Source organism: Lampris incognitus, chromosome 1 (genome assembly GCF_029633865.1).
Source record: "Lampris incognitus isolate fLamInc1 chromosome 1, fLamInc1.hap2, whole genome shotgun sequence".
Taxonomy (NCBI): Eukaryota; Metazoa; Chordata; class Actinopteri; order Lampriformes; family Lampridae; genus Lampris; species Lampris incognitus.
This window is the reverse complement of record NC_079211.1, coordinates 143,419,365-143,426,990: the sequence shown is the minus strand read 5'-3', so window position 1 is coordinate 143,426,990 and position 7,626 is coordinate 143,419,365.

The following is a 7,626-nucleotide window of genomic DNA, read 5'->3' as shown; positions in this document are numbered from 1 at the left end:
CAGCAGAAATGTAGAGGCTCTTAAAAACACCGTCATTTTGTCTTAACAGTGCCTAAATTTGCAGTTCTTCACACCAATATCTTGGATTGCTTTGATTGTCGGCAAACTTAACAAACTTAACTTAGCCAAAACAACCACACTTTGAAAACCGTGCCAATTTTTTTTGAGCTTTTTAGTGTCTTAATTGTTCTGAAGCATTTATTAGGGGCATTTTCCATTAAAAGGTAGACTTGAGTAAGAGGGTGAGAATATCGGTTGCAAGTCAATGATCTATTAGAAGCAAATTTGTCAGTCATATTCACAGAATATAATGAAAAGATATCCATTAAAGATTAGTCATTCCTTTGAATAACTCATTGTAGAGTGTGCAGTTAGGCTCATCGTTTCTTATAATTACACTTTGCCATCAAAGTATAACCACATTAAAGCAAAAATATCTGAGAGTTTTAACAATGCAGCTTTTATTATGAAAATTTCTTTTCTCAACTGGCTTGCAGCCCATTTGTCATGCAAGATTCTGCACAATTAGATTACCCATGATTTTCTCCTTCAGACATACAGTGGATATGATGTAAAAAAAAAAAAACAACAACACGAAACCAAGATAAATCATGTCAGAACATTTTCCATCTTTAATGTGAAATTGCAACGTATAAAATCCTAGTGGAAAACAAAACTTAGAGGGGAAAAAATACAATAAGCCGGTTGCATTAAGTGTGCACACCCCCTAAGCTAATACTTTGTTGAAGCATCTTTTGATTTCATTACAGCACTCAAGTCTTTTTGCCGAAGAGTCTATCAGCTTGGCGTATCTTGATATGGCAATATTTCCCCACTCCTCCTTGCAAAAATGTTCTGGATCTGTCAAATTGCGGGGGCATCTCTTGTACACAGCCATCTTCAGGTCACCCCACGGATTTTCAACTGGATTCAGGTCTGGGCTCTGGCTGGGCCGTTCCAAGACGCTGATCTTCTTTTGATGAAGCTGTTCCTTTGCTGATTTGGATCTATGCTTTGGTTCGTCGTGATGAAGGTGAAATTCCTGTTCATCATTTTGCCTGCGTAGAGCCAATCCTGTATGTATGTATATATCTTGATTGTTGTGTTGGGTACACTGCGAGAGCCACGAAACAGGAGTCAAATTCCATGTGTGTGCAAACTCACATGGCCGATAAGCCTGATTCTGATCATCTTTCTAGCAGAAGCCTGAAGGTTTTGTGCCAAAAATCGACCGGTATTTGGAGCTAGTCATGATTCCCTCCACCTTGACTAGAGCCCCAGTTCTGGCTGAAGAAGAGCAGCCCTAAAGCATGATGCTGTCACCACCATGCTTCACCACGGGTATAGTGTTCTTTTGGTGATGTGCCGTGTCGTTTCTGCGCCAAACATAACCTTTCAGGAATTATGGCCAAAAAAATTTCAACCTTGGTCTCGTCAGACCATAACACATTTCCCCACATGGTTTTGTAGAGACTGGATATTATCTTTTTCCTAAATGTAGCCGGGCTTGGATGTTTGTTTTTTCGTGTGAAAAGGCTTCCATCTTGCCATCCTATCCCATAGCCCAGACATATGGGGGATACAGGAGATTGTTGTCTCATGCAGGGAGCAACCAGGACTTGGCAGATATTCCTGCAGCTCCTTTAATGTTGCTGCAGGCTGCTTGGCAGCCTCCCTGGCCAGTTTCCTCCTTGTCTTCTCTTCTATTTTGGAGGGACGTCCTGTTCTTGGTGATGCCACTCTTGTGCCATATTTTCTCCACTTGATGACTGTCTCCACCGTGTTCCATGCTATATCTAAAGCATTGGAAATTATTTCGTACCCCTCTCCTGATCGATACCTTTCAATAATGACATCCTGTCCATGCTTTGTAAGCTCTTCGTGGACCGTGGCTTTTGCATTTGGACGCAACCAAGACGATGTCAGGAAAAACCTACAGGAACGGCTGAACTTTATTTGGGCTTAATTACAGTGACTTTAATTAATGGCAGGTGTATACTAACTACTATTTCGCATGAGTTTGAATGTGATGAGTTAATTCTGAGGGCGGCACCGTGGCGCAGTGGTTAGCGCGGTCGCCTCACAGAAAGAAGGTCCTGGGTGCGAGCCACAGGGTTGTCCAACCCCTGGGATCGTCTTGGGTTTTCCTTTGTGTGGAGTTTGCATGTTCTCCCCGTGTCTGCGTAGGTTTCCTCCGGGGGCTCCGGTTTCCTCCCACAGTCCAAAGCCACGTATGTCAGGTGAATCGGCCATACTAAATTGTCCCTAGGTGTGAATGTGTGTGTCGGCCCTGTGATGGACTGGCGGCCTGTCCAGGGTGTCTCCCCGCCCGCTACCCAGTGACTACTGGGATAGGCTCCAGCGTCCCTGTGACCCGAGTTCGGATAAGCAGTTTGGATAATGGATGGATGGATGGATGGGTTAATTCTGAACACAGCCATATCTCCAATTATAAAAAAAGTGTGCACACTTACAACTGTATTCAACTAGGTTATTGTAAGTTTTGTATTTATTATTTTTTTTGGTAGAATATTTGATTGTTTTTCACTTCAAATGTGAAGGTTGAAATTTCACATTAAAAGTGTAAAAAGCTCCGACGTGATTTATGTCTCTATGCACGCTTAATAATCCCGGTAAGGAAATTGGACACAACATAAACGCCGTGTCCAGATGAACCGATTCACCTTTCTGTGAAGACGGGATTTATCTCGGTTTCATTTTTATTTGACATCACAAAACCCTTCCATTTTAACAGGGGCGTGTGGACTTTTCGTACCCGCTGTATGTTCTACTTTAAACGAAACTGCCGCGCTTTCGGTCCCCTCGCCCCTGTATAAATGCATGTCATTTGCAGGTTCTTGACACCGAGCGTGCATGAATGACACCCTATATATTCTGAGGCGAAGCTGCAATATCCTCCCCCATTTGCAACGCATTTCTTCTCCCGTCTTGGGTAAGTTGGGAGGAAAGTCACCTTGACTCCTCTGCCCCCAGCTAATCTCGTGCTACCTGGGAATATGTCCCTCTTAATGAACATGTGCGGCTGCTCCATTTTCAAAAGGTCATTTTGTCTCACCTTCACCCCGCAAATAATTTGGCATAACTTGTATTTTCAATTCACTCAGTATATATGCTTGAAATTGCTATTTTAAAGTGTTTGTTTTATACAGACTTTTTTTTTATATATAGCTGGTTGACCATTTTATACGCCCCCTTTTATTCGTTATGATGCCAAGATGAGATTACGACATTCTTTTCCTGCCGTTCTATTATTATTGTTGGACTCTTAATCATGTCTAATAGATTACTGCAGACAAACTTATCGTGCCTTGTGTGAGAGACGACAGACCTTTGTGCACACTGACCCTGACTCAGCTTCCTGCTGCACACTCAGTGTCTCTAAATGGATTAAGTTGTCAGTTGGACAGCCCATCTGAGGTTTTTAATATCCAGCCTGAGGTGTATCAAGCGAGCGTCATCCAAACAGTATCAGCGGTATTAACTTCACTTTTATTGCAGCTTTCGTTCTCGCCCTTCTCTCATCGAAGATGCGGCTGCACCCTCCCGATTCCCTGAAGGTGTTTTACTTGTACATTAATAAACGGCTCTAGCAGGATCTGAAAACAATATATTCCAAAAACACAATGGCAGATGGTGTTTTCGTAACGCCAACGTACCGCTTCAACAGAATTCTATCCTTAGGTTGCAGCTTAGAAAGGAAAGCCTCCTTATTTTTGTCGTTGTAGTTGTTCGGTTATGATGAAATGTCTTCTGCGTCCTATTGTATAGGGGCAGTGGGCAGCTGCAAAGCCCGGGGACCAACTCCAGGTCTTTTTCCCCATTGCCTTGGTCAGGGGTACCGGCAGGAGTGTTAACCCTAACCATGCATGTCTTTTTGATGGTGGGAGGAAACCCCCACAGACACGGGGAGAACATGCGGTGGTGTCACCGTAAACCCCAAATCTGAAATCAGTAGAGTAAAATCAAAAGACTGTCATGAGATATCAGCGGTTTCTTGTCGATGTACATGCAATGCGTCAGGTCATGACAGGTCTCATCTGACCAGCAGTGCCCATCGCTCCAGCATTAGAATAAAAAGGAAAGCTCATAGGAGGCTTCTGGAGACTTGCAGCTTCTTGGCCCGCCATAACAACCACCCCTCTAAAGTATGAAATGGCCTCTCATTCTAGCACCGTGTTGGCCATCTCTATCCATGGTCCTGATGCACTGCACATGGCAGAACATTTTCAGACTCCGCGTTGCTGGACCATGCTGGAGACAGGTTTCACGCAGACCGGCTTATTTCTTTCCACCAGGCATCTGCAGAGATGCATTTTGTCTACCGCAAGTGCTCGTACACATTTCTGTTTTCCTGAGCGTCATGGGAAATCTTCTATGCTTTTTAGGTCTGTGTATTTGTGAGTGTGCAGTTTCTGTGTGTCCTGCAAATAAATTATCCCTGCAACTCTTCAGGAGAGAACCATGAATAATAATAATTTAAAAAAAAAAAGGCTCTCCACGAGGTCGCAGTGTACAAATGAATCCTTGACCTTACCCCACGTAGGGATAAGGTCATGGATAAGGGATAAGGTTTAAGGGTGGTTATATATGTAAATATCCCCTTTAAAGGTGACATATCATACTGGGGGGGGGAATAGCGTGATCCTCCCCCTGGTGAAACTCCTCACTGCCAGGGGAAAAGAAGCGGCTGGCCACTCCCACATGTATCGGAGGAGGCACGTGGTAGTCTGCAACCCTCCCCGGATCGGCAGAGGGGGTGGAGCAGAGGTCGGGACGGCTCAGAAGAGTGGGGTAATTGGCCGGATACAATTGGGGGGGGGGGGCTAGGTTTCTCGCATTTATGCAAGTAATGTAAACGTCATTAAGCTGTTACACCAGTAAAACTCAAAAGCTCAAACGTAACAACAGCCATCAATCTTTTCTCGACAACAGCCCCTGTCAGTGGGCCAAGCAGGGGGTGTAGGATTGTCTGCCAACACCTCATACCTTGTAATGGTGTATGTTTACCAGTTATTACAGTGTTTAAACATTGTACTTAACATTATTAAATCGTTGCATTTGGTGACCGACGTCCTTATTAATAACCAAAAAAAATTTCAAATAAACTAAACCTGCAACGATGTCAACTTTTTAAATCTCTTTCCTGGAATAGGTGTGCATTTGTGGAAACTGTGCAACAGTGCTTACAAATCCCGACAATGTCTGCTGCAGGGAGATTACCACGGGTAGTATGAACGCTTGGTGAACGAAACTATAATTATGCAGCCATTTTCTCTTCTATATTCCATGTCCCTTACCCTTTCAAATTCAGCTTCAGCACCAGCCATTATGCATGGTGGCTCATCCCGGCCTCAAACTCGTGTTTCCGAGTCTGTTCTCACTACAGAACTCATTCAACATCTATACAGCGGACTAATTTAATAATTAGTGAGTTTGATGAGGATGTGAAGAAAGACTGATGTGTGTGGGGTGGTGTGGGAGTTTGCTGAATGTTGTGCGCTGGAGGGATACGTGTTGAAAACGAAAGAATTAATGAGTAGATGTTGGAGAGGTGGGTCTGTTGACAGAACGGAATGGAGAGAATTGTGGTTGTTTGGGGTGACCGGTAAAGTGAAAGGATGTAATGTTAATTTATTGAATCATGCTTTAAGCCATGCCATGGGTAGTATACTGGGAGAAGGATGCTGAATATGGAGCTGCCAGGGAGGAGGAAAAGAAGAGGTTTATGGATGTGGTGAGGGAGGACATGCAGGTGGCTGGTGTGACAGAGGAAGATGCAGAGGACAGGAAGAGATGGAAACGGATGATCCATGTGACCCCTAACAGGAGCAGCTGAAAACTAGTAGTAGTAGTAGTAGTAGATGTTTTAAGCCATGCAAGGTTTGCTGTCAAGCTAAGGAGGAATATGGCCCATCATGGAAAGGGGAAAGCTGAGGGGTGGAACATTTTTAAGAGTATAATGGAAAGAGATGTTAACATGTTGGATAGTTATGTTAGAGAAGAAGAGTTTATCAGTGGATTTGTGGAGGGGAGCACTTTTATTATGATTGGGGAAAGAGGCAAGGTGATGTTGGATTTCGGTTAAATAGTGTAGTGTGTGGGGTACGATGTATTAGAGATGGTATAGGAGTATATTTTGTGCGATTTCTTTGATTTGATGGCGGGTCTGTAGGCTGAAATCCATGCCAAAGCCTACAGGTTGCCTCACTATTCTATCTTCTGTGTTTTAATTTTTAATTCTTATCCTTTTTTGGTGCCGTTGAGTTCGATGTGTTGGGAGAAACGCAGTATTGCAGCACAGTTAGCAGGTGTAAACAGGTTTGATGCCGTGATTTCCACATCTCTGAATGTTTGAATTTGAATTGTTTGAATGTTTTCTCAGGGAACGGTACTCATATTTTAAGGTTTTGTAACACACAGAGCTTCAGATAGACATTTTGATTGCAAAAAACTAAAGAGCGGACGATGGGCCTTTACGTCTAAGTGGAGCAGTTAAGTTTTTTTATGCATACAAATTGTCAATTATTGTTATACAAATAAGAGTAAGAAAGGAAATTGAATAAATGGTCCAATAACACGATAGCTCTGTAGCATGTTTTTCATGATTTTTAGTATGTGTATCGTTTTCATTATTAGGTTTATTTATCATTTATGAAGGCCAGTTCAAAACAAGTTACTTTATATGAGGGGGGCACCTCATGGCTCACCTGGTAGAGCGCGTACTACATAAGGCTGAGCCCTTACCTCAGTGGCCTGGGTTCGAATCCGGCTCGGCCCCTTGCTGCATTGTCATCCTCTCTCTCCCAACCATCGCTACCTAATAAAAGCAAAACATGCCAAAAAAAAAAGATCTTTAAATAAAAAAAAGTTACTTTATATGTCATTTATTTTTTTATTTGTTGTATAATGGCTGACTGAACACATTTTGACTTAGTGGGATTTTCAACGAGAGCTTGTAAAACTTATGGGAGGTGGGTTTTGCTTTCACTGGCTTTGCTGTGCTTTCTCCCTTCTTGGACTTTGGGAAACTGACTCTAAATAGCGGCTCACCAGACGATGCTGTTGCTTGGGGACGCCCAGCATTTTCACAGAAGTGCAGGGTTGCCAGGTAGAGTCAGGCGGCACAGTGGCCCAGTGGTTAGTGCTGTTGCCTCACAGCAAGAAGGTCCTGGATTCCAACCGCAGGCCGTCCCAGGTCCTTTCTGTGTGGCATTTGCATGTTCTCCCCGTGTCTGTGTGGTTTCCTCTAGGCACTCCGGTTTCCTCCCACCATCAAAAAAGACACACATGTTAGGGTTAATACTCCTGTCTGTGCCCCTGAGCAAGGCAATAGGAAGAAATAACCGGCGTGTGTCCCCGGGTGCTACACGGCAGCTGCCCACTGCTACTAGCTACACAGCTAGGACGGGTTAAATGCAGAGTAAGTTTCACTTGTATGCATGTACAAAATGACTAATGAAGAGTATTCTATTCTATTCTTACTTCCAGGTCATTGCAGAAATTCGGCCCACAACCGGAAGAGGGGGAAATGCACAGTGAGTGCCTGCGCCTTTTCCCCTCTTGCGGTATCCGGGTTTTAGGGTGGATTTCTAGACCTCCAGCAGG